At 40.2% G+C, this 6374-nt stretch overlaps 1 long non-coding RNA gene across 1 annotated transcript; it reads left to right on the forward strand.

Moving 5' to 3' along the window:
- The first annotated feature begins 2937 nt into the window (after positions 1-2937).
- Positions 2938-5850, forward strand: LOC112942288. Its single transcript, XR_003248985.1, has 3 exons — positions 2938-3055; positions 5353-5442; positions 5789-5850. It is a non-coding gene; the product is annotated as an uncharacterized LOC112942288 (long non-coding RNA).
- The last annotated feature ends 524 nt before the right edge of the window (positions 5851-6374 follow it).

The raw sequence follows: 6374 nt of genomic DNA on the forward strand, positions 1-6374 counted from the left end.
AAACTGACTAGAATTAATAATAGCAAAGATAGCTATCAGGTGACTTTATTAAATTACAGTCCCATTCTCTCTAATTCTTTCTTCAGAACAGCAAATATTTTAAGGAACATTAGAGAAACAGTTCTTTTCCAAATGACATTCATTAATATTTCTCTGTATAATAGTGGTACACATAGAAGCAGTGGGCACTAAAGAAATCTTAATTGACACAATTATCCTCCTCCCAGAAATGTTGGCTTCTGCTTTAACCTAAAAAATGACAAGACCCTTAAAAGTTGAGATACTTGACGTTGGTTCCAGTGAGGAGACAACAACTCAGCTCGGGTGTAGCTGGTCTTACACAGCACTGGCTTCTCAGGCGAGTAAAGTGGCACACGAGGAGCTTGCTGCTGCTGCTGCTGCTGCAGTTCCCTGCTTTAGGGCATGAGTCATTATGTGTTTGTACTGCACACATAGGGAGCAGTCCATGTCAGAAATAAAAGCACCACCATTCTCACTCATGGGCAACTTTACATCAAGCCTAAAAACATATTTTTACACACACATAACTTAATGTGTGTACTTTAACTGAAGGCAGAAACTTAGTTAAAAAAATAAAGTATGTGTGTAAGTTGGCTCACTGTGCATTGATACTCAATTAAAAAAATGCTAAAGCACATGAGCCCAGAGGAGCTTAGTTTAAGTTGCTCCTGCTTATGCTTTATTCTGGGGATAAAACATTTTACAAGTATCAACATTTGCCACCACTAACAAATGCAACTGAAAAAGCACTATCACAAACCTTTAGAAACACTTTTTATGCAAGGCTCTTTTTTTAGAAGACGTATAGCCTGGACACTCGTGTTCTTAAAATTACTAATTTTTCTAACGAGTTTTCTTCTTTCCTGTGTATCATGCTGTGGAATATATATGCAAGCATATATATACATATATATGCAAGCATATATATACATATATATATACAATATATATGCTTGCAAATGGTCTAAAAACAGGCAGCATGCATGTGGTCCTATCAATCCAGGAGAGAAATCCAATAAAGACTTCTGAAAGTATTTGGAAAGTTAGGATAGCTAGGAGATTGCTAAGGATATGCCAAATTCCTGAGCCAAGGTAATCATCTTCGGTGTCACCCAGTAACTATCTAGAATGGAAGAAAAAAAATATTTTCTTTAGAGCCACGTATTCATCAGTTCTGTATTGGAGTAAACATTAGAATTCCAGCTGCATTTCCACAGGAGGTGTTCAGTATGACGGAGCTGGTATAGTACTATGACTGCAAGCTTAATGCAAAGCTTTATTAGTAGCAGCAGTAGTATAGTCTTTAGTTCAGTGATATTCTCATTTCATGAACGAAGTTCCTATTGACTTTTCCGTAAGCTTTATGTACTTCATACCTGCAGGGTTGGGTTTTCTGTGTATGCTGTAATGACTTAATCAAAAGAACAATTTTAATACTCAAGTATGATAGAGGAAGAAGAGAAAATAAAGTTGCTTTCTTTTCAAGCTCATAGCGGACAAACAAAAACAATTAAGTAACTTATACCTTTTTATATAGTTGTCTTTAGGCTCCATAAGAGGGCTTTAGTATTTAGGCACAACAGGAACTGGGTCACAGTCCCCATATGACAGGAGTTGTGTATTTGAAGAGAAGAAAGCACCATATGTATATGACACATCTTGCTATCTATGAAAATTTGGTTGTGTCAGAAAAGGAAAGAGGAAAGAAGAGTTTTTCTTAGTTTACACTTTCTCCTAGGAAAAAAAAAAGAGAGGAAAAAAATTTCCTAGGAATGCTGTTCTTTCGAACTACCCTTAAACACAGCATGCCATTTTTTCATTTTGTTCCCCCTGAAAAGCTCCAGGTTTTCAGTCTTTTGTGGTACACAAAATACATGTGAAAAAGCCATGTGTGCTACACAAAATACTGTGCAAATGAGGCAAAAATCTCTTAATTAAGAATAAAAATTAAACATTACGATAGTGATTTAAATGTCAGCAGTTTTGTTCCTTATGCAGAGCCAGAAACACTTACCATAAGCCAAATTAATAATGTTTTTCTTATTCTTTTTCATTATTTCTGCTTTACTTTGTTATCATTTCTGGTGCTTGTTTGGTCTATGTGCAAAATTGCCATTAACACTAGTGAAAGTTACCTATTTGAAGCCTTAAATGGAGAAGACCCTTCTACAAGACTACTGGGAAACTGTTTCCTGCCACCCTCCCCACTTCTTTTGGGGACCGTTTTCAGAAGAGTCTGATGCCATGAGCATAAATTCCATCCTCCGGAAACTTGAATCTGCTCTGAAACACTGCAGTGCATTTCAGCTTTAATATTATCTGTGCTGGCAACTTACATTTATAGCCCAAATTTGCAAAGCTTTCACAGCTTTCTCTCTTAATATTTCCAGAACAGATACAGTATCAAAACTGACTAAGGTGATCCCGACAGCAAACAAACACCATGAAAGCAAACTCCTAGTACAGAGAGTCTCCCGATGAGTCCCGATGAGGCTGCAGTAACTGAGAAAAAGGCAACTATCAATCTTTGCAAAGCTGTTCCGGGGATAAAAGGGAGCTGCTGAATTCACTGGAAATATATAACTATATGTAAATATATATTACATCTACACACACGTGATATAACTGTCTAAATACTGAGAACTGGATATACTTAAATTCATTAAGTCTCAGCTTCTGGAAGTCTCTGCGCTGAAAGAAGGTAGAGAACTCAGGGCTGACTGAAACTTCACTGAGGTCTGAGAGGACATTTTTACTTAGTCTGGATGGTTTTAGCTAAGAATTTCAGTGTGGAAGTTCATCAGAAATGGGATGATCATTAAGTCTGCTCTTTTTCCTATTACTTATTTCCATCTACATACATATATGTTTGCCTGCCTTTTATATATTTGTTAATGCCAAATATGTTATTTCATTCCTGTGGCTCTGTTGATTGTAAAAGTTCTTTGCTTTGAATTTATTTATGCAGAATAATAACCAGTGACAGCCTGTTTGAAGGATAACTCCAGAGAGCCACAGCTGAGCTTGTGTAGAGGTGGGTTGAGGTTATTGTAACAGTTCATTACCACAAACCAATATATCTTCAGATAAAGGCAGTATTAGCTTGTAATACTCCTTGCTACAGTGGTAGCAACTTTCCCATGTATAACCAATATAGAAATGATTAAATTGCTTTACATGAAATATTAGTGCTGTGCTTCATAGGGAACACCTCCTGAATATTTATTATAAGATACAGTTAGAAAATCTGTTTATCTTTAAGCATGTCACTCATGTCATTGGAAAATGTCCAGCCTAACATAGTTAAAGACATTTCTCTAGTTGCAAGTCCTTAATTCAAACACCCTGGGGTTCATTACTGCCTTTTCTAAATCCTACAGTCATCTTCATGAGTTCTTTTCATCATATTTCTTAACTTCATCTATCAGAATTGTTCTGCTATAAATCTTTCTAGATGGAGAAGAAAAATCACATGTATTTTATTAACCCATGAGATAACCTGCTACTGTATTTTTTTGTTAATAGATTAACTATTTTTACCTAGCTAAGCATATACCAAAAGAAACTAAGACTGGAACATACTTAGGAGTGCTGACTATTTTATATATATAACTGGTGGTAAACAGTGTTACAAAAGCTCAACATGGTTTAACACTGAAGAAACACAAAGCTCAAACTTTGTGTCTTCAAAGTCTGTTTTGCTGCATGGAAATAGTCTATGAGATAACGAACTAAAGTTACTATTACTGACGCTGTGCCCTTCTCAGCACATCCGGCAATACATCATGCAGTTGGCGATGAAATCCTTGCGCCTAAGAATAGCATGTACAAAGCCAAAACAATTCAGAATTCACAAGCGGTTCAAAAACACAACGGATTAACAATTTAGGCATGCATAAATAAATACATGCATGCTGCATATTTAAAAGGCTCCTGAATAGGGAAAAGAGGAAACCAAAGTTCTGATCAGCATTTTTATCGTCACTGTGGAAATACTAGCCCGAGTTCTGTGGGGAGTGAAGATCCCACTCGGCAAGAGAAGGAAGCTGCCGCAGAGCCCCTTAGCAGCTACCCCATCATGCAGCAGAGAGACAGCAGCAGATGTGGTTCCTGCCGCCTGGCCGAGGCTCTGACAGGGCCCACGCTCCAGCACCCTTGAGCTTCAGCAGGCCCAGCAAGCGCTGGAGGCCCCGGGCACATGCGGGGCTCTGAGGGCCTCCCGGCCCCACAGAGCTGGGCGCCACTCGCGCTGCCCGCAGCTGTGGGGAGCAGTTAGCTGGCACGCAGCAGCCCGAGCCGGCCCGCAGCCCTTCCGCCACAGCCCGACAGCGCTCTTCCCTGCAGCCTCTGCATGCAGCAGACCCGCTGCGTGCAGGGCGGAGAGGGAGGGCAGCAGGGCGAGAGCAGCCTCCCCCGCACGGCACAGCAGCTCCTCCGCTCCGGGAGCTCCTCGCTCCAAAATAACGCTACAGAAAAGCAGGACTGCTAAAACCACTTGTTATGTAGCTCACCTACAACTTATTTCTAGTACTAACCATTATACTTTTTTATTCAGGGGATCAAGATTTAACATACAGGATAATAGATGCTTATTTCTATCTGTGCACGTGTGCTACACCAAAAAAAAAAAGTACAAAATAGCTTTAAACATTTAAACGGCCTAACACAATAGAGCTAACAGGCCATGCTGTTAAATTTGTGGTTAAAAATGACTTTCAAACGAGCACATGTTTTATAAATGTAACCTTGCCTCATCTGTATCAGGAAATATCTTCAAAACTGCATGAGCTTCAAGGATGTGTAGAGCATATTTTAAATATTCAGGCTGCACAGCTAATATCCACTGTAATTGGAGCTGATCTACGATAGTCTGAGAAATGCAGAATTGGTACCTTGCTAGAAAGAAGTGAATCACAAGAAGTGGCACGGTACATTTTCTCTGCAATACAGGCAGGACTAAGTTGGCTCCAAAATATAAGGTATCAAGTTGTAAAAGTCAAATCCATCTGAACAGAAGGTTTCATAGAGAAATCGGAGTAGGTCTGACTCTTGGTTTCACTGGCAGTCATGCAGTGGCCTGGCTGGAATGCGCTTGGCTAGTTTGTGGATGTCATAAGTCTTGCTACAGGGCAGTCACCTCATCAAATTGTGTAAGAATCAAACAAAAGCACAGAGCAACTCAGCTGGATGATCATATAGAAAACTAGGACATTTTAGGACAGTTTTAGGACAGGTAGTAACATATTTCTTGATTGCACCCAGCTGCTGGGTAGTGAAGGCCTGAGAGCAGCAGAGCAATATTGATCATAGCGCACACTGCTTTTCCCAAAGGATTTTCACCAGTGATGGACCTCAAGGAAAGGGTGAAGCTCTGAAACCACAACCACCATTCCTGTAAGTCACATCACCGGCACTAAGGAAGTGAGTAAGTCAAAATGGCTGTATTCCATATCTATACGTTGTGCTTCTGATTAAGACTGCTAAGGGTTAGAGTTGGGGGCTTTAATTTCCTTGGGACTTTCACAACTTTAGCTCCACACGGTAACATGTAAGGATCCATCAGTGCTTGTGTACATTGGCACAGAGTTGTAGAGATGTTTTTCTTTCCTAGAGCTTTCACATTGTGAAGAGGTGACCTCAGCTGTGACAAATTAACAAATTGAAAACTCTGTGGTTTTCATAGCATAATGTAACTCAATATTATATAATAGGAGTATGGTCTGGCACAGGCTCCCGTGCCCACTAAGCATCTGAAATCCCATTACAGCTAGCCCGATTGACACGTAGGATTGCGGGTTGAGCAGCAACAGCCAGATGACAGAGTCAAAAAACAGCAAAAGGCAGCAGGCAGAAGCTGCGTCTTACCTCCTGGTGGCTCTTTGCTCAAAGAGGATGGACAAGCCCAGCAGAAGCCCCCTACACCCACCTCCCTGCTGTATGAGCTGCCCGACGCTGCATCGTGCACAGTCATTAACGCTGCACTGACTTCACTGCTTGTCTTGCCAGTCACTTTTGTTGTGACTGTTCCTGGGATTACAGTGCAGCCAAATCATGTCAAATGCTACAGAGGGATTTTAGAAAGCGAGATGCACTGCCCAAGTCATTTTACAGATCAAGTGATAGCAATACCAAAATTCTAAAGACTTATTGTTTCTTCTTTAGAAATACTAAATGTGAAGAAGCAAATCGCAGGAAACATTTTAGCTTGGAATTTTTCAAAGTTGCCTTTTTATGTTTGAAAATGGAGTTTGTAGCAGACGGTAGGTGAGGGTACCTTGCAGGTGAGGGTACTGCTGAATAAACAGTACCCCGTTTCTAAAAGTTAGTTCTTATTTTGCTTCTTGATGTCTCCA

Source organism: Nothoprocta perdicaria, unplaced genomic scaffold (genome assembly GCF_003342845.1).
Source record: "Nothoprocta perdicaria isolate Ctin4 unplaced genomic scaffold, notPer1 scaffold_0, whole genome shotgun sequence".
Lineage (NCBI taxonomy): Eukaryota > Metazoa > Chordata > Aves > Tinamiformes > Tinamidae > Nothoprocta > Nothoprocta perdicaria.